Here is a 6802-nt window from a genome sequence, read left to right on the forward strand (position 1 = left end):
GTCAATGAGTCACCACATACAAGAATCAAGCGGAATAGTTAACGAGAAAGAGCTGACGAAAATATTTGAAGATAATTCGGCGTGGGTCGCTCAACTCAAAGAAAGCTATAACTAGAGTGAAGTACATCCCTCCAAAAACTTCTCATACATACGAGAACTCGAGAAAAATAAAGAAGTGGACATCGAGTATGGACGATCATGCGACAATCCCGGCTGACTTGTTCACAAAGGCCCTTCCCACTACAACGTTCCGGAAATACGTCTAGTATCGGAATGCGGCATTTACATGACTTGTGACGAGAAAGCTAGGTCCACTATTATCAGGGGGAGATTACGGCAGTGTACTCTTTTTCCCTTGTCATGGTTTTTGCCCCATTGGGTTTTTCCATGACTAGGTTTTTAACGAGGCACTACGTAATACAAAAATGGATAATCAAGGGGGAGTGTTAGAAAATAATATATTTGTGATTATCCATTAAAGGATAATGTTGATCTTTATAATTTTGTCATCTTGTGTTAAGTCGGTAAGAAATGACCGACCTTCTCTCCTATATATAGTGACTTCATGTCACTTGTAATAATTATTAGAAATGGTGAAGAAAATCACTTTGTTCTCGTTCTATTTTCTTCTCTAACAAAAGAATACAATAATATAATATATATAAACATTTCTCTACATATAAATCTCATCGGAGAATAATTTACGACACAAGGTTTGTTGTTTTGTGTCTCGTCCCTATCTTGGCTTGATTTTCGGTAATGTTGCCCCCTCTATATATCAATATATACAATAATATGTCCCTTCGTATATCATAGTTCAGACAAACTTATAACCTTTGTTTGTTTATTTAGTAACCTATCTACGAAAAAAAAGACAAAACTTGAACCTTTAAATTCCCCATTTATTTTATAACCAAGTGACAGTTGGATTATTAATAAAAATATTATTTTTTTCTAAGAAAAAAACAAAAATGATTAATTGAAAAAAGAAAATAATGCCACTAACAAAACCCTAAATCTTAAATTATAAACCCTAAATCTTAAACCCAAACTCTAAACCCTAAATCTTAAACTCAAACTCTAGATTATAAACCCAAATCCTATACTCTAAACCTAAATCCAAAACCATAAACCCTAAACCCAAACCATATATCCTAAACATGAATCCTAGACCCTAAACCCAAACCGTAACCCTAAATTTAAAAGATTTAAATTTGGGTTTAAAGTTTACGGTTTGGTTTAGGGTCTAGGATTTGGGGTTTGGGCTTAGAGTTTACGGTTTGGATTAGGGTCTAGGATCTAGGTTTACAGTTTGAGTTTAAGGTTTAGGATTTGGGTTTATAGTATAGGTTTGGGTTTAGGGTATAGGGTTTGGGTTTAGTATTTAAGGGTTAGAGTTAAATTTAGAGTTCAGAATTTAAGATTTTGTTAGGCATCATTTTTTTTCAACTATTTTAATTTTTTTAAAATAAAATTTAATATTTTTTTATTAATTATTTAGGTGGCAATTTGATTGGTAGTAAGAGAAGTGGTAAATTTAAAGGTTAACCTAAGTTTTGTCCGGAAAAAATACTTACCTAGCTATGTGGTACGAAAAATATGTATGCATGCCTTATGTGTAAGAAGATACTAAGCTACTATGCATCGTTGTATTCATGATCATTGTTGTATCGTTAATTTTCTTTTGCTTCGGTAGGAACTTTTTCGTCATCAAATTTTCTTATCAAGTGTTTGATATTTTTTTTTTTCATTTTTCATCACCAATGCTCTATATCACTTGTATTCTGAAAGAATTGTTTTTTTTTTTTGCAACTAGAAAGAATTGTTCTCCTTATAAAGAATCTTCTTATATTCAAATCAAGCTTTTGATGCGCACAAAAAGATTATAAAAACAGCCCTGAAAATCTAAAATCTAAATATTTAATAAGAAACATATATACCATTCAAAATCATGATTATAAATCTCGAAAGAGGAATTCGAAAAATGTTCGTTTAGGGTAATTGGTATATATGCCACATATAGTTTAAGAACAATGATCTATGCTATCAGATACGACAATAAATACATTGTTTATTTTGACCCCAAAAAAAAAAAATACATTGTTTATTAAGTGAATACGAATAGGATAACAGATTCAAAATGGATATTTGTTATTGGTTTATATATTTTGATTGATTTAGAAATCTATATAGTATTTATAAATCCAAGTAAAATATACAAATCCGGAGGTTTTCCCTCAGATTTGAGTCTTTGTATTTTTAACTAAAAAATCCAAACAAATCCATTATAAAATCAAATATATTAGTAAATTCGTACGATTGAATAACACTTGATTTGATATAGAATTTATGAATCATTAAACCAATAACACATGATTTTAATACAGATTTTAAAATCATAGAACCAATAACACTAGATTTAATTCAAATTTTCAAATCCATTAAAATACAACAACCAATAACCCCTACTTAGTAATTGTATCTATGTTCAGTCCTATATAAAACAATGTCGTGTATATACATATATTGATATATATATATATATATATATATACGTGTAAAATGTTACATATTCTTGTACATATATTTTTGATGGAAAGAAAGGACGAGGGTAATTGGCAGTCTCTTGGTTGTATATATGTAGAGGTGAGGGAATCCAATCTCAATATAGCTTTAAAGAAGCAATCCCTTCATCTGCCTTATTTTTTCTCTATAGTGAATCCAGTCAGATTTCGTATAGTTATTGGATTAATATAATAGTCTTTAAAAGTGAAAAACAGTAACTAGAATAATTGAATTATATAACAACTCCATGCATGGTCTTGACCCAAAAAAAAAAAAAAAAAATATATATATATATATATAAGCGCATGGTCCACAAATGTATCCAACAAGATACAATGGGGCAGAAAGATATGGCTAGGCTGGGCGTTCGGGTCTTCGGATCGGGTTCGAGCCGGTTCCTTTCGGTCCGGATCTTTTCGGATCCTAAATATTTAGACCTAATAGGTACTTAGAAATTTTCGGTTTAGGTTCGGGTCGATTTTTCTCGGATCCGGATCGGTTCGGGTCTATAATTAAAATACCCATAAAATACTCGTAATTTTTTGGGTCCATATCGGGTCCGGGTCGGGTTCAGGTATTTAGGATCTGAAAAGGACATGATATACCCAATTCCATCAACTTTAGTTGAATATTTGTCATATATATCTAAAATTTTTACAAAACAACTTAAATGAAACTATTAATAATTAAAATAAAACATTTTAAAACTCTAAATTTTACATTTTAAAGCTTTATATTACTTTAAAAATGTTAAAAAATAATAACAAATGTTGTTAACAAAAGATATTTCAACTAAATCATAAATAATATATATAAAATAGAACACAAAAACATCATAGTTTTAGATATACATGTTTTTAAGTCGGGTACAAATCGGTTCTTATCGGATCGGGTCTATTCGGGTCGGTTCTTTTCGGGTCCGGGTCTATTTGGGTCGGTTTTTTTCGGTTCCGGTTTTTTCGGGTAAAAAAAATTGAAACCCAAAAAGTACTTGTAAATTTTCGGTCTGGTTCCAGATCGGGTATTTTTGGGTCGGTTCCGGTTCGGGTCTTCGGATCCAGGATAAAATGCCCAAGGCCTAGATATGGCATCCCAACACTGTATGTTGAAGTTCTGTAGTCCACTTCAGAGGAATCTCTCAGGTATTCTCGCATCTGCATTTTCTTGTAAGTTTTTTATTTAAATGTATGCTGAAGTTCTGTAGTCCACTTCAGAGGAATCTCTCAGGTATTCTCGCATCTGCATTTTCTTGTAAGTTTTTTATTTAAATGTATATTTGAAATCATTATTCAAGTATTATCTGTCACAAAATATCAAAACACGAAATGTCACAAAATATCAAAACACGAAACCATCATTTCGTTAGATTTCCTGGGGTGGGGTTTTTAGCGGAATATAAGAAACCATTTTTCTATTTTTAAATAAAAAAACTAAGAATAGATTTTTAAATAATCAAGAACCGACTCATTAATCTTGCTTTTAACTTAACGTACACAAAACACAATGCTCTACATTAAAAGAAAAGGAATTTTAGAAGGAAAAAGTAGTCATAGGAATTCAAAGAAAATATTATTTTCAGCACTTTTGAGAATACCGTGGAAGCACATATTTCATGATCAGCATTGTTGATCCCGATTTAGTATATTTGTATTCCCATACTAGTTAATAAACAACACTCAATCCGTTTCTGAAAGTAAAATTTTATAGAGTTTTCACGTTTATTAAAAATATAATAAATATTTACGATTTAATTTATAATTTATTCTTCAATACGCTTTTCAATAACTATACACCAATAAAATTTAATCAATTCAAATTCATAATTAATGTTTTTCAAAATTATACAAAAATACCTTAAATTTATAGAAAAACTATTTTCGTGGAACAAAAACAAACTCTAAAAAATCTTACTTTCGGAAATGGAAGGAGTATAAAACTTAGCAGAGTTGTTTTGTAAGTATAGAAACTTAAGAATTCACAAATACACCGAAAAATCAGAAAAATAATTGCGAAAATAAACAATCCGCTTGAAAAAGTTAGAAAAATGCTGTGTGGGTGCCTAAATTTTTGTATGTTGCTTTCTGGAGGGGACCATAAGCCTTGATTCTTTTGATTGTTTTGGGGGCTGGTTGTTCCTCGCTTAAGATGTTATGAGCCTTTATTCTTTGAGAGGACTTCAAGAATCCTATTCAAATTTCAATGCGCCTCAATACGAAACTGCAGTTGGGCCTCCATAGTTTTGACTTTTTTCGTTTTCGTTTCAAGGGCCTATAATATTAACCCCTACCCCCCTATGCCCAGGTTTATGGTTTTGGAAATACGAAGTCCATCCTCAAAATTAGGAGCCTCCTCGCTTAAAAAATCACATTCTCAGAAGCATTTTGTTCCAAAATTCCGAGGGGAAAATGGTATATGAAATATGATATAACCCTTTTTAGGTTTACTTGCTTCTTTCAAACAACAGAAAGGAATTGAAAAATAAAACTAGAAATCATTTGTTTATCCAGATCAAGGTTTTCCATAGGCACATAGCCGTGTATATAGTTTTCAAATCATCGTCTTGTTTTTAAACTAAAGTACAGTCGTATTCACAAGTATATGAAAACATTGGACCTTAGAATTAACAAATGTTATCCATTTTCATAATGTCAATCATTTTCGTCGATCACTTATTTGTTCTTGCTTTTTCTCCTCACTGCACATCGGAAAGTAAGCACGCAGGCATAGTTGAAGTTTGAAAAATACGAAAAATGGCATAGGAAGAGACAAGACGATCCAAAAGAGTTAATGGGATAAGAGAAAAATGATATGGTCCAGTCTTATCTCATTACCTGGAAATCCCATGTGTCAGTCACTACCAGAACATAGTTTTTCTGACTACCACAGCTTTTCAACAAATTTTTATTAATTAATTACTTTACTTTTTAAAGAGCACAACGATGCATCTCTTGGATACACTACACATCTATTTTTTTTTTTTGGGGGTCAAAAACACTACACATCAACTATGTTCCTCTTCTTCGGACACCTGTTGTATGTTTATTGGTCATATGCGTGACTAACATCAAGATTCTGGCAGACGAACATTTTAAAGAAAATGGACCGATCCGCACGTGCTTTATATAGCTGACGTGGGCAAAGAATGTAGGGTGTTTGGAGACGATGTGGGGCCTGTGCCACGTGTTACACAGCTTGGCACTGACAGGTTATGCCTTGTCGGATTACGTCCACTCTGTTTTTTTAACAGCCACATCTTGTAATCTATTATAAATATATACAAAGAGCATTAGAGCAGGATTAATTGGGGTACTTAGAGGAGGGTGCTTAGCAAAAAATAAATATAATAGTGAATGAGACCCGCACAAAAATTAAGCACATGTGCTTCTGGTGCTTAATTAAGCACCGGTGTTAGCACTGTTTCGCGGGTCCCACTGATACGTGGCGGCCGCGATTGGTTCATTTTTAATTTTTTTTTTTAAATCAGAAAAAAAACCAAAAAAAAAAAAAAAAATTAAGCACCCCATTTGGGGTGCCAAATGGGGTGCTAGAATTAATGGTGCTCTTATACATTTATGGTGATCGACAGAAATTGTTAACCAAGACTATGCATACATACGTCAATAATAGATTTGTAACGTCGAGTTTGGTTTATTAGTATGAACTTGAGTAAACAACCAAGCAGTCAGTTTTTTTTTCACACTGAAAACATGATTATATTAGATCGAGATCTACAACAAGGTCCGGCGAATACAATCCCGGAAATACAAACACTACAAGAAAACAGCGGCATACTGAGGGAAAAAATCGTCGGTATGTCGTCGGAATAACGCTATTCCGACGACATACCGACGAAAAAAGTCCTCGGAAATAACTCCTCGGAAATTCATCTTTCCTCGGAAATCCCTCGGAAATTTCCGACGGAATTCCGAGGAAATGAATTTCCTCGGAATATTCCGAGGACTTTTTTCGTCGGAAATTCCTCGGAATATTCCGAGGAATATGTCGTCGGAATATTCCGAGGGATACACTTCCTCGGAATATTTCCAAAATTAAAAAAAAAATTATAAATTTATTTTTTAAAATTGAAATTCAAAAATATAAAATTAAAATTGAAATAGAAAACATATTTAAAATACAAAAAATAATAAAATATTTTTTATAAATAAAAAAATGTTTTATAAATACAAAATTAGTTTTAATAAATATAAATATTTTTATAAATATGAAATCATCTTTT

The sequence above is a fragment of the Brassica oleracea genome, chromosome C6, assembly GCF_000695525.1.
Source record: "Brassica oleracea var. oleracea cultivar TO1000 chromosome C6, BOL, whole genome shotgun sequence".
NCBI lineage: Eukaryota > Viridiplantae > Streptophyta > Magnoliopsida > Brassicales > Brassicaceae > Brassica > Brassica oleracea.